We start from the raw sequence: 25,478 nt of genomic DNA, 5'->3' as shown, positions 1-25,478 counted from the left end.
TCTTATTGTGTATATGTATAATATACGGACGTTTGACCGGACGTTAGGGTACGACTAAAGAAAATCGAAAAAATAATGGTGTTACTTGTGCCTTTTAATTGAACACCACGACACCATGTGCACCACGATAATATTATTTTATTGGTATGCGTTATAAAATATAGCAGATAAAATAGCAAATACAGTCGTATTATATCGACGGCAGGGGTGCAATTTTAATGTAAAAACTGAGGGTGCTAAACTCCCCTATGCCTATTCTTCAGTTGGTCATATAATTACGCAATATGAAACTTTGCCCCACACAACCTCGCTAGCTAGGTTAGGATTCAATAATCACGTATAACGGTTTTGTTCGTACTGTACGTATTATTATTAAATTAATTTATCATAAAATATAAAAACAAGAATGTAATTGACCATAAACAGCATAAATTATGAGGGTGCTGAGCACATAACACACCCAACTTCCATAAATTATGCCTATGATAACTGATCAAGATGATGATGTTTGTATTTTTATGATGTGCCTTTTTGTGTTTAATACGTTCTAAAATTTAAGTTAAATATGTATTCAATAATTTTTGTAGTTTTCCTTGACAAATTGCGAATTTCATTATTTTAATATTTTAATACTTTTTACTTTTTAGATGGTAAAAACGTTGAAGTTGATATGATTAATTTGTTACTGTTGTGACGACATAGGCGGTGGCGCGGAAAACGCATGTTCATAATCAGCAATTCGTCCGTTCGAATTCAGCGGATACAAATTTCATCATGAGGATTCATAATTTAATGGCGTAGCGAGTGAAAAAAAAGCAATTCGCGCGCTTGATGATCATTATCATTTTTGGGAGGATTATTATTCGCGGTAGAAATTGACTGTATAATTTATACTTTATTATACAAAAACAACACATAATCGTGTCTGAGTCTAATTTAAAATGATCCAACATGTCTCTTTTTCCGCCACATGTAGAAATATGTGAGAATTCGTTAACCAAATGAGTTTTTGCTCAAATTGAATTACAATAATAATAATGGATGTGTATACATATATTTATAACGAGCGAATATAAAATGTCTGAAACTTTGGGCGAAATCGTCGTCGAATGCTGTATACGCAATAATAGTGTTATTCTGCGTTTTTTGAATTCGATTTACATAAATAATAATACATCGCACTTGATGTTTTTCGTTTTATCGGTGTGTTCGTTTAAAACGAGAATTACAACGAACCCAAAGAAACGTAATAACGTAAGGGCCGTACAACACACTGACCGGTTTAGGCAACTCATGCCGTAAAAAGAAGAAAAAAAACGCACATTCCTAATCGGACCTCGCAAGACCGTCGTATCGCGTCCATTTACGAACGAATATCGTCCATCCGGATGTGTTGGTATCACTGGGCATAACTGGTTTGGGTCACCGGACGTATGCCCAGCACATAATATTATTATTATTGCTCTACCTTTACTGGATTTAAAAGGAAAACAGTCGGTTTAACACTTTGCTCCACCGACACTCGCGCTGTTCTCGACGAGTTTTTCCGACCGGATTTCATATATTATGTATTATGTAACGTGAACATTAGCCCGCCGCGTACTTTCGTCTCCGGACGACAAAAACGCATTATATTTACTATTCTCAAAGACGCTGTTGATGTCCACTAACGCCCACGACGGGATGGTAATGAATGAGTGCGGTACACATATTTTTCAGCGGAGAAAGCGCCATAATTATATTATATTGTTGTGTACGAAATATTATTGACAATCGTTTTGGACGCCTATAAATACAAAGTGTATCTTAAGAGATATTGAACATTTTAATGACAATCTAATAATGAGTTATTGTCAGCTTCACCGATACGTCCGTTACACTTTTCATATGACATATTATTTCAATAACGACTGAAATATTCGAAACGTTCTCCGACGTTCCACATATTATTTAGACACCTTTTAAGGGTCTATACGTTTAACTCGAGTACAATTTATATTAACATAAATCATAAAAAATTAATACACTATACCTGTTAAACGGCAGACAAAGACGTCTGATGATATTTGTGTATTATGTTTTGTCTATTCGTAAGTATATTATATTATTATGATTATAGTTACGTACATAACATTTATGCATATTACGAGCCTCACGCACTGTATATAGTGGTTTACTACGTCTCTATCATAATATTTCGTAATATAATATATTTAATATTATAAAATGTGCGCAAAACCTGATAATAATCAATGTACAATATCATTTTTTAGATTTTTTTATTAACAGTTGTGATGTATGTCATATCGTTAGAGTGTTAATCGTCTTAAAATTGAATATATTCAAAAATCATATTATTATCATTACCGACTATTATTGTTGTCGTGAAAATTATTTTCGTGTTGAAACCCAAGAAAAAAATAACTATCGTTCTTTATTTTTTTCCAAGCATATCTACACAGCAGTACCTATCACGCTGGATAAATGATTATATTATAATATATTAGCATACCTTTTTTCAGCTACTGCAGCTAAATAATAAATTGTATGTAAATATGGAAATTCAGACGGTTAACGCATGATAAGTGAAAACCATAATCACAATAACGCATTTTATTTTACTGAATCGTAATATTTAATTTTCGTACAATGTTGAAGTTGTAAAAAGATAAAGTTAATAAAAAAGGATTATAACTGTAAAAAAATGTTCGCCGAAGCTTTTGAAAGCCTTGAACCCATAATACTAATGCAGCCACATGGCCACATATACTTAACATCTTACATAAAAAATATATAAATATTATGCAGTATACGTAGTCATTATTTACATATTGGAGAAGTAGTTTCGTTTGATTAATTTTCCGTTGCGTGATATTTTTGTTTTTCTCGATAAACTCTCTGTATATAATTATATAATTTAATATTATTACGACAATCTATACTAAGAGAGAGAGAGAGAAAAAGAAAATATTTACGGACGTTTCTAATAATACTTTTGGTGTATAGAAGAAGCCTTTGAAATCCAATAAACTCGGGCGGAAATTATTTAATATATAACCGAGTTTTTTTCCATCCCACACTACTCACCAACACACACACAAACAGTGTACCCAGTGCCACGCATATAAAAATAATGGAAAACCCAAATACCCTTATCCACTCATCTGCGTACATCCACCGCCGACCATGATCTTATTGTGAAAACATCCGCGCGCCGATTTCGTCAGGCCCTCTCCTAACGATCAAAAGCCGACTGGCGCTCCCGCACTTTTCCGAATGAAACGTTACTTGCATAGTAGATCATATTTCATAAAAATGTTAGTCTTATTTGCGAGATGACCACAGCAGCGTAATGGCGTACTGTGTATAGTATTCTTATAGGTAGTTGGAGAAATTCTTGCTATGCCCATCCTACTATTATTTGGTATTGACTTGACAACGAGTTTCTACGCTTGTGTTTTCTGTTTGACGCGTCGTTTTTATTTATTTTTACCATCTCGTAGACTGTGTCAGTTTTTTTTTCAATCTAAGCCATTTACAAAATAAATGTAAATTGCTATATTTTATAAACCCATATGAACGCATGCGTTTTTACTCAATATCGGTACACTTTAAAAAGTCCAACTTGCAGCGTATTAAAACAGTAATAATAATATAACATAAGTGGGCTACAGCCTATAAAACACGGAAGTGGCTTTCCGGTAAACGTATTAGTAGTAAATGCAGTAGTGTATTAAAGTGGCCACTTAAAGCTTACAGTCCAGGACAATAATATTATATTAGATATTAAAACGGTCCGTAATACGGTTTTAAGGATTAGTTTTCGCGTCGATTCGAATCGCGCCATATTGTCTCCTATGTGCGCGCGCATTCACACACAAGCTTACAATATGGTGTACATATATATACATCGTTTAATATATATATATATATATATATATATATATATATACATAGAAACTACAGGTAACCCACTGGATGCTTTAATCATTATAATCTTAATCGGATCGTCCGTGGCCCCGTCTGCGAGAATATTATCATTACCATAAGTCGAATAATGCGTAACGAATAAAGCAGTAACTCTAGAGTCTAGATCGTACAACTTTTCACTGTGGAAGCAAATCAAAGTTTGAATCACGGCGATATTCATATTCTCCAATACAGAAGTGTTAATGTGTGCTTAAATACATATATATTTGTTTCTATTGAAACTCAGGTAATTTCTTATTCGTATTCCACGAACTAAAACTCGGGCTTGGATCATTTCACTGGGTGTACGGACGGTTATTTTGATTGGGGGGAGGGGGTTCGCAAAGTGACGTTCTTTCGAGACTTTTCAATCGTTAAACGCTGCAATTGTTGCGTGGCATGTACGCCGAATGAATAATGATATAATAATAATTATGGTTCCTCAATACCGTTTCCGGACCGTGCGTCGTCCACGTGTTACTCAGACGCCAGTAAATAATATTGATTGCACACGGTTTGCGGTGAGTGTGTATTGGTCCGTCGGCCGCGGGCCGGTAGAAACACAGCAGTGGCGTTATCCGCGACGTGCCGGACGTCGCGCTACACGTTCAGTAAGTTGCATAACAGCGCGCTTAGGGTCGCCGTTCGCCGGACGATATACGATAATACCGCGCGTAAAAATGGTATAATAATATTACCGTGGTAGTCGTTACACACGTGTGTGGAATTCGCTTGGCCGGCGGACGGTCGTATTCACGGGCAAGGTTACTGGGTCCGTTACGCCTCGGGCACCACGGTCTCCGAGTCCAAAGCGTTTGTGCGTGTGTATACAAAACGACGCCGGCGTACGCGATGGCGGCGGATATAGTGTATAATAGTAATAATAATAATAATAATAATAATAATAATATAACGATAATATTTTATTATATGTTTGTAACCGGCAAACCAGTTTCGCAGCATCGGCCACAAACACTCGGGTCAATAAACCGGTTCTCTGCGGTAACATCAATCCTTCGCTCCCTCTCTCTACGGATAAGAATTCACTTTTTTCTCCTCCTCGCGCAGGTACGCGTTTATATATGTATATACGATTACGGGCGGTAAGACGCGTGAGAACGCCGCCGCAGTCGCCGAGAGATGGCGGGAAAAAAAACTCTCTAGACGGTCCGAGTCATCCAAACCTCGGCGGGAGATTAAGCCGGCCGACCACAATAATATTATACATAATAGTATTGTTGTGTGTAGATATATTTTTTGTGTGCAGGCCTATATTTTATATAGTGGCGTTGTCGTGGAAAGTGCCCGCGGTGAGCTCCTGTCGGGTGGTAGTGGGAGGAGGGTTAGTCGAAAGGAAATGAAAACAAAAAAAAAAAAAAAATAAAAAAACACCTAGGATTCACCACGGTGAAATCCCGCGGGCTAGCTGTTGTTATTATTATAATATCATCGTTATCGACACTGTCACGGACGAAACGTTTGTCGTGGGCGTCATTGTTATGCGGCTGCAGCTTATAGTGAACACGAAGTCTACAGACGGCGACCGCGACGTGTGTATAATAACATAAAATTATAATATTATGTGTGCCTAACCGTCCGTCGCTGTGAGACCAGCAGCCGAGGGTCTACGCTTTACGATAATATATTATTGTTTATCTTATAGACGTCGGTCGGGTTAGTGGGTTATCCGCAATACTGGATAATTTAGTTTTGTAGATTTCCGAAAAATTTGCAAAAATGCTATTGGAAAGTTGAAAAAAAATTTTCCTGGTAGTTTTGTCGAGTACTATGAAATTACAGTAAAAATTCTCATTGCCGGTACACAGAAGGGGTGGACTCCAGAGGTTGCAGCATAGTACTTAATCAATGAAAACATTTCAATTAAACCTCAATAATAATAAGTAATAACCATAATAATATATAATCAAAGTTTATAATAATATGATTATATGATATTTAAACGTATGTTTATAACAATAAAAAAAAAAAAAAAAAAAATTAAAGAAAATACATTTCTTATTATATAGGTACTCCGCTCCCACCCAGAAAAAAAAAAGAAAAAAATCCTGATCGTGTCACTAATAATTCTCATCGGTTGTATTCAAAATATGCTATTGCTATAGATATTGTTCGTTTTACGAAGCCTTAGAACAATCATCGTTTTGTATACCTATACGACTGTTGATAACCAGCTTATAATATATTATTATATACGCATATTACATAGGGCTGTGCATTATTATTATAGCCCCTACGTGGCATTCGATCATGTGAATCATAATATTAGGTGTCTGTAGTATCTATTATCTATTATTTATGCTTGCGTTCTCTATATTATACACACTACACTCATTATACTTACCCATATACGCGTGTGAGCATTACAGTTTATAATGTTATAATACGCACCGTGCGGCGTTTTGATAATAATTAATATCCGGCGTCGTGTGTGTAAGACCCGAGAGAGCGGACTTCGGCCGAATAACTCACTGGCTGCTGCCGTTGTGTGGCTTAAGTATTATTAGTTAAGACACTATCGACGATAAGTACATACTACATACCGACGTTGTATTATAATGTACTCGTGACGGTCCCGTGCGACGGACTCGCCGGTGTCGAATGACGATTGACGACGGCCAGGGAAAAACGTAATAATAAGATTTTTTTTTTTATAAATAAGACATTCCTAGCCTATAAGTTATCTATATCTATGGATAATACAGGAAATATATTTGGGACTATTTTAAAAGATAATTATAAATATAAATATGAACAGAATAATAAGTAATATAGCTTAACCTGCAGCCGTTGTTTTGTATAAAATTATGTGAAAACCGCAATCGGAATACTATTCAAAAAAAAAATCACGTAGGTGCCTCAAAAAATCCAGAAAATAGTTTATATTTTGCTGTGGATTTTTTCCAAACTCGAATACTTTACAATGATGCACGTTGTTATATTACGCGTATAACGATTCGTCTTCGGACGCCGTGCGCATCGGCGCAGTACTTATGTATTATAATAAGTATGTGTGTAGTAATACGCGCCCACGCGTGCTTTCGTCGACAGTAATTTGTTTACTAATTACGACCGTGACCGAAATCGAAGGCGGTTGCACACTGCACAGTTAACTACGTCTGCTCGTGGTTATACAATTCGCGGACCAGCACCGCCGCGCCACCGGTTCGTAGGTAGGTTCTATATCTATTCACTCTACCGGCGATTCGCATAATTGTGTATACGTTGCTTGTTCTATTTAAATGCGTAATAATAATATAGCATGAGTGATGATAATCTATTCATTCTATGATATCATATTGTTTAAGTGAATTCCAGCCGATTGCGGTGGGGTAGGGCCGGAAAACGTAGTAAAGAAAAGAGACGAAACAAAAAATATTTTTATAACAATGGCGGATAGAAAATAAATTCTACGATAAACTACGTGCGGGCAGTAAAATTTAAAATATTATTGTAATATTACTTATTACATGGTAAATTGTTATGTAGGGCATGTAGGCAAGCAGAATAAGGGACAATAATTTATGACCGTAAATTTCGTATCATACGCCTAATCAAAAAAAAAAAAAAAAATTCGATAATGACCATAATTATGTATAATTTATTGTTTGGCGTATTTATTAAAAGTTATTGAAATCCAATCAATTAAGTATTCAATTATGAAATTTGTAATTTCGATTTAACGGTTCGCATTTCAATAATTGTATGTCAAAACTTATAACTTTACAAAAACTGTTTAAAAATTTTCGACATAATGATGTTGCAATGCCAAGTTTATTTCAAAGTTGAATACACAATAAGTGAGGTTCCAACCACTATAATAATACCATGAATTGGCATTATAACCATGTAGAAACTTGGAACTTGACAAAAACAGTCAATGAAAGTTGGCATTATAAATTTGAAATAGGAGTAATTAAAAAATTTGGTTCCAAAAATCTTTACAAATGTCCAAAAATGTCAAAAAACCAATGTGTGTATTACTTGATGGTTTTGATTTCACGGCATTACGTACATTATTATGTGATAATCATCGAAGAGGAAGAACTCACCGCTGGAGGTTGCCCATCACCGTGAATATATTAGAATATATAAATATAATAATTTATTATAAAAATTATACTCGTGTGCTGCAGGTTGCCGGCTCAGTAATAAAACGTCGTTTTCAGTTTGTCTTGTTAACGAGTTGGTACATAGCTAATAATTATAACATTATGTACAATGCACATAACTCACAACACAGTTGATGAGCCATTATAATAATAATATAATGTATGCCATATAGTGATGCGTGTCAAAACGCTCCGAAAACACGTACCAAAGTATGTAGTCGAGTATGGGTTGAACCTATATGTATATTAAATGTGTAATATGTATATTATCATTATATTATATTATAATACGTTCTGCAAGTACGTACGCCGAGAAAAGGCTGGCGATATTTGCCTCATTAGTGGTTTATTTCTTTTAAACGCTCTTCGCTTTTTTCCTATATATTTTTTTTACTTTTTTGCTTTTGTTTTGTTTTGTGTTTACGTGTTTATAACTCTCCGTTGTACTGGTGTATTCATGCTTTAAATACATAAATAAATAATATACCACGCGCGAGCAATTACGAAATAAAAATAATTCTCATTTCTCCTCGTATCTACAGTTTTCCATTTTATATTGCATTCGAATATTATTTATATAATATGGAACATACAATACACGGCATGTAATATAGTATCCCTAGAATCTATTTTATAAGCTTAAGGAATACTTTGGATATCCACTTGACCTGTATACTATTATACTCGAATAGATATGCCATTCATTCTGTTTTACCGACAACTACTGCATTATCATAGTCTATACTCTATACTATATATTGTGTATATAATAAATAATAATATTGTATAATACTATAACATTATTATGATGTGTAAAACTAACAAATGATAGGTACATATAAGTAATAATAATTTTAACATACGTTTGCTCTGCATATTGATTTAATTGTTACGGTTTGATAATTTAGCTTGGCACGCCACAGTGGGTATTATATATTAATGTTTTTTTTTTTTTAAATTGTTTCGTATAAATTAGCATACTATATTCACGTACAATTGTATAAAGCACTTTTATTTATTTAAATCGCACCACCATAGTGCTTTGAATCTATTTGTGGTGAAATGTAGACTAATAAATTGTAATTTTATATGTACGCATATTCATTATTATTTATTATACACCCGTACCGCACATCATGGATATACGACGTGTGACGTATATACAAACATGTTATAATATTATTAGATGAGCTTCTGGACAATTAATATTTAATATTTTAGGTATACGACATTAATCAACATGTAACTGCATACTGTATAATGTGTAGAACTTCGTCACGTTTATATAATACAATATACCTACTTATAGATCTGAATTATACAACTTATAATATTTTGGTCTTGTTAGGTGTTTTAGGTATACGAGTAGTTAAACCAAAAATCTTAAATAACCAAAATTATATGAATACCAAAATCGTCATTATACCATGTATAGTGTTTGAAGAAAAGCCAGAAAATGCGTATGATATACGGGAAAAAATGAACATTTTCTATACATTCTAAGCAAATTTCTACAGTACACATATTCTATGCAATACAGTCTCCAAAAAGCCCTCAAGTAACAAAAGTTATAATATCGATAGTTGTATAGTAAAGTGAGACCTTTGTCTGGAAAGCGGATATCCGGTAACGGAAAGTCGATAGCGCGGAAATCAAGTTGATCAAAACAGGTGAACTGCGTTTATTTCTTAGATTGAATTTTATGGAAAAAACTCTTTGAACTTTTTAAAATGTATAAGAAACAGCGCAAGTACACTAACATGAATATCTAAGGATATGTATGTTTTCAATTGAAATTATTGAAGTTTTAAAAACTATATATACATATAATTTCACTTAAAACCATCTAAATGGGTGTAAATATATTTTTAATGTGCCAATAAACAATTATTAATGTACGACATAAATTATACAAATGTAATCATTGTGGCAAATTGTTGTGGAATTATATTATCAAAGCCACGTATAAAACTAAAAGGATTACGAAAAGTATAAGATTTTTTAATCTTTACATTATGAATTATCCACTATTTCATTATAAATGTCATATTATTTTCAAGTTACTAGGTCTATTTCTTTAGCTATATATTAAAAATGTTATACCTTAAGAATGAATTAGAAAATAATGCCATTATTAAAAATATAGCATTTAAAATATTTTTTCATTGCTTCTTTGACTGATTTTTGGTAAGTAATTTTAATTTGAAATTATTGTTTTAATTTCATCATTAATGTAATTAGCTAATACTTACTCAACAATATAATATAAAATACCTTTTTATTTTGACTTGATATAATTTTACTTAGTATAGAAGCAGTGATTTAACTAACGTCTTAACAAAATTTGATAGTCGTTTTAAATTTACCCTTCATAAATTATGTCTGGTATATAAGTGTTTATTATAAAACACGACCGAATAAATAAAACACTTAACCAGCCTTTTAAAATCTTTGCTGCTGTTGTCTGGGTGCGTTTATTTGAAAACCGTCGAACGACAATGTTTTTCCCTTGAATGGTGTATATTATTGTTGTCATAAGTATCGTTTGAGGTCGGCAGATAACTTTTTTAAGTAGAGAGAAGAAATTATAATTGCGTTGTTGACATATAAACGTGAAAATTGTGTTCTGAAGATTATATATACGAGAGTTTTATAATAGCTAATTTTGATGTTTGGCATTTCAATTTAATCTACTAATTCTATTATTATTTTTTAAGTTGTGAAACTATAATCAATTAATCCAATAAATGTTTTGAACATCATTAAGACACTAAGTAAGTAATAAAAATTCAATAATTATGTTAATATACCGGCAGTAAAATAATTCGTAATTAAACAGAAGAAGTTTTTAAAAATATCAAATTTGAAACAGGCAATGTAATAGTAATTACTTAATCATCGTTGATGGAAGTAACGACTCATAAATATTAATATTTTCTTTAACTGTGAACGTCGTTTATACTATACCTATAGTGTTGAAGGTATGACATATTAAAATAATTATGGTTAAAACAATAATTTATAAACGTTAAGTACTATTGTAGTATATTCTATACACCTATATTTATACAATGCTAAGTCCGTTGTAGTAGCACAGAAAACGACTGACGAGTACAAAAAGTTATGTATGTAATTTATATATAAGTCTTTGAAGTTAATAAATGATACTAATTTTACTATTAATTATTCGTATACAATATGTATAATAACGGTACGACGTTCACAGTATTTTGGACGAGAAATTAATTCGTGAAATGAAAATATGATGGTTGGGAAATTTTAGGAAATATTAACGGTGTAAAATGTATGGAGTTCTACATGTGGATATGCAGGGTTCTTCAGGTAATCATGACTGATTAAAATTTAAAATAATATTTTATTTAATGCATTTTTAGTGGGTGAGCTACTGATTTAGGTCAAAAAATATCATGATTATCGATTTCTATCTAAGTAAGTAGCTATAAAGTCACAGTCAAACTAGAAAAGTGTATATAAGAACGAGTTGTGTGCTTTAGAGAGTTAGAAATTGAAGGTATGAATCGCCACAGTTAATAATTTTTTTTTCACTTAAGCGAAGGCTGAAGAGTTCAATTTTCAAGTTAACATCTGTATTGTTGAGAAAGGTAAACCAAAATACTATGTGATACAAACGCGATAAACCAAAAATTACACACGATCACACATCCATTAAACTAAATATACATTTTTTAATAAAATAATTTTACAACAAAAGACGGTGTACTAAAGTGGTCTATAGAAAAAAAAGCGATTAAAATTAGGCTAGTTTTTTTTTATTTCGATAATTAAAAAATTACTATTTATTTCAATCAAAAAAATGAAAATAATAATAATAACTTTCAAATTTTTACAAATTAAGTACATAACTTTTAATAAATATTCAATCTTTTAATATTCCGTCATATGGTACTATGAGGCACAATTTAAATGAAAAAACTGTGTCCTGTAACTCACTCCCCCTTATATGTTATCATGACATGTTTATTAATGGCTTTGTTCTGAATGACCATGCATATTAATTTTTATAATAAATAATTAATAAATACCGATTAACGATAAATAGCACACATTAATTTATGTTAATCACCTCCCCTTCTCTCAATTGTGCTTTTGATTAGTAATGACACACGTATATTGTACAGTTATATACATACTATGTTTCAATAAAATAAATAAAATATAATAAATACTTTGTAGATACGTATATACAAAATAGGTAAGGACAAATAATAAAAAAATACTGTTTATGTATATTTAAAATGTAATTGTAGCGATTTCTTTATAACTCTCAATAATCTAAATAAAGGATGACAATTAGTAATAGTTTGGATTATCGCTATACACCATACTTACATTGTGCTTACACCGATAGACGATAGCTTAGTACACCTAATAGGATTGCGTGACATTTCCATTCTTTTTTTTCGTAGCCCTCTCAAGTCTCAATTGCCGATTATCCAGTCGGGTCGGTGAAAAGAATTGTGAAAACATCGACCGATCAGCTATTCATTTTCGTTCCCTAATATCGCGTCAATGACGCTAAAACCATACTAGGCGTACGTAACACTACATATTACGCCTGTGGTAAATACATGGTTTATCGTACTGCGTATTCGATAGTGGTATCCTTAAACACATTTCTGAGGTAGCGAAGAGAGTATACTCAATTTAATAAGTGCAATATGTAGGTACGTACGTACGTATTATATATACATGTAAACATTTTTTGTGTATTAGTAAATCTAATGTTGGTTGTAATTATGTTCACGGATATTTTAGGTTGAATAAATATTATAATTCATAATATTTAGAAAGTGAAAAAAAAAAACATTGTATGCAAACGAACAAAACGATAATCATGCCTCTTATCCTCCATCAAAAGACGCCAATGTTCATAATATCGTTTCAAGCATTATCGACGAATTGGGCGGGCATCGGTTACGGTGTGTAACGCGGCGTCGTCGTTCTCACGCGTTCGAAAACGCCACACCAACCGTCGACGACGCCGCTGAGACCGCCGTCGACTCTTCACATACGGTAAGTAAACAAATATTACCACGGGCGTCAATCATGTTTATTCACGTGTATGTTTTTCTAGTATCAAATTGGAAAAATGGTCTCCGCGGTTTTCATCGAAAGAAAACAACAACCACGCGCGTGTATACATACAATACCATATCGCATTTATCGTTTGACGATGATAATAAATAAATGGGGCGTCAAATGATCTATACAGTTTATATTTTTATATTATTTTATTGTGTGTGCGTTGAATAGAGGAGATACGGGATAGATCCATTATTATGTTATGTGAACCTCGAGTCACACGCGTGTGTGTTATTATTATTGTTGTTATTCGGTGGGTGTTTGACCACCACATCGCGATGTCCACCGTGTATTATATATATTGATTTTGGTCATTGGATATCCGGTGAGAGTCATGCCGGTATGACCGATATCAATGAGAGTAAATTAAATAAAACCTACATTGTTTTAAATAGTATAAAATATATCAAATATTGCGTTTTAAAATCAAAACGATCGATCAGTAATCAGTATTTACCGCGGTGATTGGCAGTACTACGATCGACTTAATCCACGATTTCGAGTTTATTAATTAATTATTACATGGAATGATCCCATGAACTATAATTTTATAATTCTATCTGACATAATATTCTGAGCTTTGTATTATGAGTATAAGGTATTCGTTCTGTGACATACATGTTATTCGATTTTACAGTTCTTGCACTTTGTGGAATTTGTTGGAAACCGCACTTTAGAAATTTGAACGATAATTTTATTTGCTCATTGCTGCCGAGTCTTTTTGTGGGCTTTATCTGTACTGTAACAGTATTCAATGTTTTTATATTTATAATATATGTATTTTTATGTTTGCTATCTTTGTACTTTTCTTTTTATTCATTCAAAAATCGAATAACTTTAAATCTCTCAAACGGATTGAACAATGAAAAAACAACTTTAACCGTTGCGTGTTTCAATATTTCAATAAAATAACATACCTAGAAAAATAAATAACAAAGCAATAAAAAAGTTCTGAAAACACACTGAGAGCATTTTTACACGTTCTATAAAACATCCAACTTTTTCCTAGACTTTTACCGATTTCTCGTAAAACTATATGTGCATGTATGTATGTATGCATGTAAGTATGTACTATATATATATATATATTTAATAGGTACCTAATTTAATGTTACAACGCGTTTTATCTTTCACGCTGTAATGGTAAACGTTTATTATTTCAAATAATAATGTGTGGTTTACAATTTTATTATTACTTCCGTTCGATTGTTGGGAAAATTATCTGAAAAAACTTATGATTTGTACTATAGAGCGAATAATGTTTGACTGTAAAATTGAAATAATCGTAAATTCTTATACTGTGTGATTAATAATAAATAATTAAGTAATTCACTGCTTACATTAACGAATTTAATATAGTGTTTATCCAGGCTATATAATAATTATTAGAAATAGGATATTGATGATATCAAAAAGTTATCAATTTTTTTGATTTTAAAATTATTAAAAATGTATTTATTATTATCAAAGAAAAAAAAAATTATTAGATTTATTTTAATCTGCTTACAATTTATAAATAAAATTTACGATTAGCGTATGTACCTACCTGTATAAAATAATTGCATGCTTACAATTTAATCACAACAAATTCTTTAATAATAATACAATATATTTAAAAATGTCAACATTTTTCTAGAAAAAAATGTTATTTATAGTCTATTTAAGTATAATCAAAAAATGCAAATACAATTTATTTGTTCTGAATTGTTGAAGCATGAAACAAATTTATAGTTTGGTTAATATTGTAAAGGGTTAAAAGAAAAAAATAGAAAACTCATTAACATTCTATCCTAAAATCTTTAATAATTACATATATGATATAATATGTACGTGATATTGATGAAACGTTATTACGTACACGAAGACGATCAATTAAAAAAATAAATAAATTATTATACAATAGACAAGATTATACTTAATCAAACTAAAATAATAATTATATTAATAATTATTATTGATCCATATAAATTTTACGGGTGATAAGATTCAAATATCGTTAGTTAATATCGTAATTTGTGGTTAAATCTTTGATAAATTTATGTTGCAGATAATTATTTTTATCGATTATCTTTTGTTTAGTTATTGCTAATGTGTTTCAATATTACATATTTGCATTGAATGTTGAAATATCGAGTATAGGTCGATTTTATGCGAGAAATTAACGTCATTTCTCTGAGATGTGCATATACATGTATATAAACAGTATACATTCGTATATACGGGTGCTTGTGAATGTACGTAGTATAGTGCCTGTATATATAATATTATATATATACATATAGCCATATAGGAAAATGTGTTTCCAATTTAAATATTTCAATATCTCCCCCGGGCTGCGCTTGCTCCTGCAGGATCTCTGGTTAAATTTATTCATTGAATGGTTTGTTTAACATAAACAAAACATTAATATGCCTCGACCGACCGATGGACCGCCATAGTGTACTGTGTACTACGATATACACAGTTTGTGTATGTGTATATAATAATGTATATAAATATATGTATTGTGTTTGGACACTAATTAAAAACAAATGTAAACGTGTCCGTCGCTGCGTGCACTTAGCTTTGAAAACATTGTATTAGACATAGAAGAACCACCCTATAGTGTAAAACAACTTACTGAGGGTAGATCGTATGCAATATATTATTATACATAATATAATAGTTACCTATTAAATTATGATGTAAAATAATAACACGTATGTATAGGTACGTTAGTTGTCATCTTTTACTCTCGACAAACGCTGCACGAGGAAAGTACGAGAGATAGAGAAAAGTATGTGTATTTTACGTCTAATACTGGTTGAAATTTGTTGGTAAGATATGGAGATTTGTCGGTTGTGTTTTGTTTAATGGGGAGGGAGGTGAAGTCGACGATCTGGGAAAATATTATTGTTGTACAACGAAATACACATACTCACACACACACACACACACACACATATACTATATGTGCAAGCGTGTGTTTGCGTCGCATCTGAGAGATGATTGATCACGCACTAGCTCGAAAGTCCATCACGTAAAGGCCATTCGAAAGGTCCCCCGGGTGTAGTTTCATGCGACAGCGCAGAGCGCTCCCTTCAGCTCCGTTGTGCCTCGGGTAGGGTGGAGGTCGTCTGATGTGTATACGCGCGAGGACAAAACCCATGTCGTCGTCGTCGGTCGATGTTGACTGAAAAAAAAATTCCGAGAACGATAGCCGAGAGATGATGGTGGGGTGTGAGATCGAAAAAAGGACGAAACGAAAAATAAATAAAAATAAAAAGGGGTTAGTGGGAGGGAGAAGAAAGTAGGAGATCATTTACCATTGCGCGATACGGGTCGACGGCGGAGAGCCTTTCGTGAGAAACATACACAAAACACGTATATAATATATATATACACACAATATACATACACACTTCTTGCTCGATACACTGTTCTCATTTTCCATTGACTGGAAAGCATGTAATGTAGGTACAATGAATCCTCTTTTTGTTTTTCATTATTTTTTTTTCCTTTGTATCCATTATGCTTCGCATACTTACGTACAGGGGTATAGTTTCTACGTTTAACATATCACCACGTTGACTTTAAAAGTTTCCTTTTTTCTCGAGGATTTCAAAATCATTGCTTTTTATACATTAAATAGTATCATTATATTGCATCTTCTGTTTGGAAACCAAAAACACCTGTGTTAAAGCATTTTACGTTTATTTATTCGAGTTAAAAACCTTTTTCGTTCTTTATTTTTGATTAGGCGTATAAAAACTTAAATATTTTTTTACATATAAAAAATATTGTGCTATTTTAAATAGCAGTAATTAAAATATTTTCCATGCTTAAAACATGTATAATAATAATATATTAATATTTAAAGTCGGTTATAAATCACAATAGACGAAACTAACTTTAACTTCCTATAATAAATTACATATTAAATTAATTATTATTAGTGAACAGTATATACTCATACGTATAGTATATTAATATATGATATATACGTCATAAAAGTATAAATAAAATGTATGTTCGTATTTAAGATAAAATTAATAAATCAAAAATAAAACAATGAAAATTTTATTATAATCTCTTTATAATAGAGAACTAAAAGGATTTGAATACAACATATACATAATTTATAATATTAAACGATTTTGTTTTATAAATTATTATTACATAGTCACGAAAACAGGGAAAGATCTAAGTGTAAAGCACTTTGTTAAGGGAAAACATAAAAGACCTTGTACAACTATTGATTTAATAAAAATATATCAAAAGAAAATGTAAACGACTTTTTTGACTTGCTATATGTATATAATGCATATACGTTACATATAAACACCATATATTATGAAAAGTGAGCAACGCACGAAAATGTTCGTGAGACAAGACCATATTGTAATTTGCACTTTTGTAATAAAAAAAACCACATTTAGTGACTCAACTCAAAAACATGATTTTTGCTATACATAAATAAACCTTACCAATTATACTACATTTTTTTTAAATTTATAAGCCTTTTGTTTTAGTTTGATTAATAAAAACAAAGATGTTAGTAGATATATTAAACAATAATAATTAATTAACTATATTCTGTATTATAATTTAAGAAGAATATAATAATTTAATTGAAATTAAATTTAAAATATTAAAATAAATACTGAATATTTTTAAATTGTTATCTGTGATGCAAATTGCATGCGGATACAAGTGTTTAGTTGGGAAGGAGAACGCATATAGGGACTGAGCACCCCAATTATTTTTTAGTTATTTTAGCATAAGTACTCTGCTTTTTTTCAAGTAGAAATGTAAATGCGTAGGAGAGTACAATTTTTCAGTCAATACATTAACTTTCCATATGTTTTATACACTTACAATAATTTCAAAATTTATTTTACTATTCATTGGTTTATGGCATTTAATAAAAAAAAAAATAAACTAATTTAGTTGAATGAAGAAAATTAATATCGAAGTTGTTATCTAATTTCAAAGTTGTTTTACCCGTCTTGTAATTAATTTTGTTGAAGAATTATAATATTTTGTACGTTATGAAATATTTGTTAGTTTTTGACAATAGTTTTAATGGCGTGGGAGGGTGTTTGGTGTACCTATACAGTTATATGAGGTATACCCTATTGGACCTATTGTATCGAGAAATACAAATTTCGTATATTTTTTCCAAATGTCTATCCATCATATTTTATTTATCTGATTCAAGCAACAAAAAATAATAATTAAGTATCATACTGCGTGTACTTTTTCTAAGTCAATATACATTTCTTTCATTAAATAGTTATCAGAAAGAGTAAAAATTCTGAATTAGAACCATTCAAAACACTTAAAACGTAATTTTCGATATTTCAGCAGCGTAATATATATATAAGATATTATAGTATATTATTATAGTAATTATATTATTTAACACGTTTACATTTAATTATTCTATATATTCTACGAATAATAAAAAAAAAAAAAAATGAGGTTAATATGATTTTCGTGAAATAGTACGTAGTCAATAAAAAAAAAAAAGTATATGATATTATACAGGAAACTCTCCCTCGTCTGTTGATAATAATCTCTATGGATGTGTCCACGTAATTCGTTCAGGGAACTGAACATGTTCATGTATATATATATATACTAACGAAGAAAGTCCAGTGTCAAACCGAGTAAGTCTCTTGTGCTGATTTCGGTCACGTCCAATTTTTTTTCTTCGTCAACCCGGTATATACACACACTTTCAATTTTATCCCAAGCGTTCACACATATACGCACAAACCCCGGTTAAAGTAAACTTACACGTCAAGAAGTGAGGTGGCGGTGTGGGATATGTGACAACAACGAGTGGAAACTAAGAAAAAAAATGAAGGAGGAGAAGAAGACGAGAAAAAAGAATCCGTGGAAAATAGATTAAACCGAGAGATGGGCTGATAATTGAACGAGTCCTTCTCTTCTGGGCGTGAGAAGAGAAGCTTTATGTTTCACCCTTTCCTCCGCCACTGCCATAACGTCGTATTATTATTGTTTACACACACACACACATACAACCTACATATAAAATCACTGCTCCCACACATTGAAACAATAGTTCACTTTCTAATCCCCCTACTCTAACACACTAAAACGAATATGTACATGTATAGCTAGGTTTTTTCATTTGATTTTATTTGATTTTGTAATTTAATCATGATAATTAGTTCGTTTAACATTTTTATTTCCACGTACGTACGCATAATATAATATTACTATCATTATTAACAGTTTGACACGATCACTCGATAAAAATAATAATTATTTATAATTACGGTCTCCTTATCTTAAAAGTAATCTTGATATATATATATATATACATTTATTTTTCTCAAATTTCAATATTTTCTTTACTTTTACACCACTACACCGATTAAAATAATAATATTATGATTAGCGCAATATCATCTTTGGTGCGCGCACTATAACCTACGCAATTGAGTAAACCACTAAGTAAATTATAATATTTACACACACATTCCATGTGTATTATAAATAATACCGTGACGTAAATTAACTTAAATAGATATCTGAGATAAAACTATATAATATTACTTTTACTAATAAATTAAGTTTATTTCTTAATAATATGAACATTCAAAATTCTCTCTTAAATATTGTTATTTTTATAACATTCGTTTTATTCTTGACACTCATTGCTGCACAATAGTTGTCATTTCTTTAATAAAACACGCACACATGGATATAATATACATTATGTCTGCATGTATTTTATACTTATCCATAAAATGCTCGTAAACGGTCTATGTATGGGCCTCTGCTGAAGTGTTTGCATTATAACCATAGGAGCTATATGTGTATAGTGTATACATATATAATATATATTCCCGATAAACCATAAACTCGGTGCAAACTCGAGACGATAAAACATTTTCTTAGACGTATGCGCACCTAAACAGAGAAGGGGTGAGGAGCATTTAATCAAGTCTCAAATACGTTTTTGTACGTCCTTTATACTGTTTCGTCATATTAAGTTTCTTCGAAAAGATTTCAATTTCAATGGGTAATATTTTATTTGTAAATGTGTTGGTATTTTTCCAACCAAAAAAATGTATATCATATATAAATGATATTTTATAAAACACTTACCTGTTCTACTGGTGTAATGATCCACAGCCAAGTCAATACGCCTGTAACATAAAAACAAAATTCATGTCATAAATAATGTTAAAATATGACATAAAATCACTAGATAAGAAGCTGTCTTTAAATTTGATTGTATGGAATTATTTTGTAATGAAATACCTACAAAATACTTATTATTTTTTTATGTAATATGTAGTGAACATTTAAATGACTTTTAAAGACAGCAGAACAAAAAATATAACTTAAACATGGTAGCATGTAGCAATTAAAAATATTATAGTTCTAGTTATGCACATAAAAGTAAAAGTATAAACCTATAGTTAATTTTATAGTTTATTCATAGAATTAGTTGTTATTTATTTACATATTACTATATTTAATTCGATTGATAATAATATATAATCGAAAAAATAATGTCATTCGGATTTAAAAATTGAAATATTCTAAGAATGCGAAGAGATTTAAATCAGAGTGCTTTATATATAGGTACATCGCTACATACAAAACCTTTTGTTGTCAATTTTATGATCGAACGGATTTTAAATAAAATTAAAGTAGTTTTATTTTCTTTTTTGTAACATAAAAAGATTTCCAGTCTAATGGACATTTTCCTTAGATAAAAGAAAAATCTACAAAAGGAATGAGAAGTAAAAAACGATTACTACAGGTGGCTGACAGATTTTTCTATTTACACAAAATGAAAAGCTAGAACATGACGTAGTTTGTCTGTCAGCTTATTATATATATTATATTTGATTACCTTTAGGGTATTTTAAAATGTATTATTTTCGGTCAGAAGAAATTTATATTTAAAATTTTATTTTTTCAAAGTAAAAGCTGTATAAAAACTATGTTAGATTTGTAGAATATTCACGAGAACGGAAATGATCGCATTTCAAATTAATGAATTCTTGGATTATATTTTATAGATTCACAAGTTAAGCAAAATTTATCCAGTTAACCCATATAGTCAACTGTATTACCTAAAACTGTGTAATCTCTCTCCTCACACGTATTTAAACATATATTTATTTATTTCAGGATATAAACATGCTATATCGACAGACCGAACTTTAGGTCATTGCGATGTGATCTCGTATGATAATAGTCTGTATAATTTAAATAAAAAGAACAAAAATATTACCAAATCAATTAACGCGACCCATAATAGTTATAATTGCGCACGGACACGAATATATATTAAAGTATATATTATATATACACATAATTTTAATATTATAAACGTATATATACGACGTTGGCAAAAATGAGTGGTAAAGATGGGATAGGGATGACACCGACTGCTTATTATATTGCCGAGGAATAATATATATATATATATGTATCGTGTATGTATATATAATACAAGAAGAACAGATTTTTGGCGCAGTTGGTCGGATTTGCAATGAACCTCACTGTCGAGTACAAAAGCGGAAAGGGAAATGCGTATATAGGAAAGACTATGCAGTCGCCCGCGCCTATAAAATATTATTATGTAGGTTAACGGTTGTTGGCAAAGAACTCGTGGATTGTCGGGTATTTATATATTTTATACATACGGACGGGTGGCGAAATCGTTTACGGGTATTCTCTGTTTCTCTGTTTTCACCTCTATTCGACCCGACGAAAATAATCGCCGCGGCTGCTCAAAATCATATACATACGTATTAATATATTATATACGCATGAGGAGAGAACATGCCGCTTTCGGACGTCCGTCTGTCCAAGGACACGATATGTGTACAAAACTACAAACCACACACGCGGCTTACCGGAAGTGGCGGCAGTGGCGAGAAACTAAAGCAAAAGGGTTCCGGTGCGCGTCGTTCCACCCTTATGAGTTTTAAATTTTGTTTCCTCTGATCCGCATGATTCGAACCGATGTAATATTATTATTATTATTGTTTGCTTCTATGTATATTTGGGTATAACGTGGTCTACAACCGATTTTACTACAATATTATTATTAATTATTTTACTATACTGCATGTATACATATATTATGTGCAAATATAAGTCCGGTCCGATACGTTGCACAAATATTGTCGTAGGTCAGATATCGCTACAGTGCGTATACGAACTAACCAAATCAAGTATTAATTAATTAATATATAATATTTACACATACACAATCCCTCGCTACAATTAATTATTGTTTCACTTTTTATTCTTCTTTGCTACTTATTTAGTATTATTGCTCATATAATGGGGACCTAGCGCAAACGTAAAATTATAAATGTATACTGCATAATAATACATATTATATATAAACAAAAAGTATTCGTCATTAAGTAAGATTTTAATTAACACATTTTTATTTTGTGTAATATTTATCAATTTACTTTATTCATTTACTATAACACCAAAATACTAAATAATACGCTATGTGCTGAATATAATTTACACAGTAAACAATAAATGTAACAAAAACTGTAAACGTAAAACAATGAAAAATAAAAATGTTTTTTTTTTTGGCAATACTCCAATTTATACAATATAATATACCTATATTATATTATTTATAGTGATTATGAATTAGTACGATTTTCGATTAAATCGTGACAAAATCATATTGCGTAAGCATTTAAGTTATGAATGCACGCAAAGGTAATAGAATTAAATTAAAAATTCAAAGAATGTCATCAGTTATATTATATATTATATCGTAATAGCTGTGTGTTTGAATATATAAAGAAACATAGACTTAATCGAGTAAATCATCTTAACTGGGATCGAAAGGATTTAGGGAAGGCTAAGCTGTCCCTTATAAACACAGTGACGTCTATAAGCGTATATAATAGGTACCTATTGTAGATATAGCCGGTATAGGTATAAAGTACAAACATAATATACAATATATATATATATAGTATGTACATATATTCCATAGGTGCATTATAGGTGAATATAATTCATATTGGTGGCGGTGGTGTGTACGTCACATAAAATATAATACAACCATTCGTCTTGGCCGCTCCGTTCTGCAACTAATAGTCTCGCATTATATTTGCCGACGACGGCCCAAATCGATATCGTGATAATAATACAAATGATAATTAATATGAATTTCGTAACCGGAAACAAAAATCAGTCACAACTGTCGGCGATGAAAGGGTTGACGTTTCATGCACACATACACACACTCCGCCACTGTATATAATATAATATGTATAAGTATGCTCAGTGTATACAATATTATATACTCATTATACCAATATACCGTTAGACGAAACGATACAAAATATAAACAATATGTAAAATAACGACAGAACGTATACTATAATACGTATATTATTAAATTATTACAATAAATTTGACGGCGATGTTTGTGGCGGTACGTATCGTTTTCGTTTGAACTTGGTACATTTTTATTTTTCTTATTACGACGCGCCGCGCTCGCTAGCGCTACGACGTATAACAAACGTTTTCTCCAACTAAATGTTCCACACGATTTTCGACCGAAATTATCTACTCGCGAGTCGTTGGTAGCTAATGTATATGTTTTATAATATTATGTTTCGCACACGAATTTTACGAACTACGATATTATACAACTGTAGGTTTAAGCGGTAGTCGACTGATTTGCGTAAGTTTCTCTAGCTGGTTTACGAGAGTTCTATACGATCACATGAGAGCAAAAAAATATGAAAACACTATATTATTATCATAATGTACCTATGTTTAAAACACAATCCAATAGGGATGGTTATTCGTTAGTGAGTTCACAGATTCATTATATAGTATTTGTATGTAATTGTTATGTATTATAAATATACTATTAAATTAAGTAAAGGAAGTTGCCGTCTCAGATGTAGTCGACGAATTTTTGAGCTTTTCAAAAAACAATCCTTATCGTTTAAATACTAAGGTTTTTACACATATTTATTTGAATGTCAATACATATTATTTACTTCCCCGAATATTTCTTCTGAAAAATATTCGTATACTTATCAATATCGAACATTGAACTAATATTTTATTATCATATTATTAATTATGAATATTTAAGATGTATTCAAGAATATTTAGGTACAAAAAAATTAAACTCTGAAAATGTAAAACAATTCTGTGCAGTATTATGATACTGTACATAATATTATTTTATTCAACCGTGTTCATACCAACGGTTTACATAAATGTACATTAATACTATATTATAATATATTATAATGAACCCACTGACGTCGTAATTGAACTAGTGTCATTGAAATGAAATCACGTTAACTGTCGTTGTCGATAGTATTATTATTAATAGATATACTAATCATTTGACGCGCCCACTACATAATTTATATATTTATATCATATATTATATACGAGACTGTTCAGCGTTTTTATTTATTACCCATGTGAGATATCATAAGCCACCTATAAATGTATTAAAGAAATACTACGAAAATTAACAAATCTATCAAATATTGCGCATATACCTATATTATATTATGTTACTGTATATCATAATATTAATTTGTATAGGTACAACTTTTAATTGATCGTTGAAGAAATTCTACAAAAAGATAAACATAATAACTGAAATATTTGATACGTATTTAATATGAGTTTATTAGTCATGATTTTATTTTTTTATTTGTAATTTTTTTTCTATTTTTTTTTTTAATTTTAAGAAATTTTCAATTAAAATTAATTATTAGACATGTATTTCAAACTCATGTCTACACACGGGCTAGATTATGTACATATTCATTTCACAAGTTTTATAGATTAATATGTGTTTGGTATACATTACATATTAGTACTAAGTATGTATTGAAAATTAATGTAGATCACCTAAAAATGAACGGGGTGAATTAGTTGAAGCCTATGTATTATCTAAAATTGTTCGTGTATAATGTCTGCGCTCGATTCTTTTTCTCTTATCGTCACTAAAAATTCAAAACAAACAGCATAATATTTATTTTAAGGGTCTTGTCTGAAATTTAAAAAAATAATTTAATTAAACACTTTTGAGCTGCTGTAGATTTCATTATGTTTTCCTCTTATATAATGTTCAACAAACGTTGATATCTCTTAAATGTTTCAGAAATGAAGAGTATAATTGAAAATGTATGATAACCGTCACAACATATAGCTACATTTTTCAGTTAGAACATGCGCCATTTAAATTATTTCTCGTAT

The 25,478-nt window shown here is 30.8% G+C and overlaps 1 protein-coding gene across 4 annotated transcripts in view; it reads right to left on the bottom strand.

The window, feature by feature from the left end:
- LOC112604421 (protein turtle-like) overlaps positions 1 to 25,478 on the bottom strand; it is a 101,589-nt gene that overhangs the window by 46,149 nt on the left and 29,962 nt on the right. For all 4 annotated transcript variants that reach the window (XM_025353463.1, XM_025353464.1, XM_025353461.1 and 1 more), the window contains exon 2: positions 20,346 to 20,386. The gene's annotated coding sequence lies outside the window, so the exon portion shown is untranslated. The remainder of the gene's footprint in view (positions 1 to 20,345; positions 20,387 to 25,478) is intronic.

Source organism: Melanaphis sacchari, unplaced genomic scaffold (assembly GCF_002803265.2).
Source record: "Melanaphis sacchari strain LSU unplaced genomic scaffold, SCAv2.0 Contig11_pilon_pilon, whole genome shotgun sequence".
Taxonomy (NCBI): Eukaryota; Metazoa; Arthropoda; class Insecta; order Hemiptera; family Aphididae; genus Melanaphis; species Melanaphis sacchari.
This window is presented reverse-complemented; position numbering and strand designations above follow the sequence as displayed.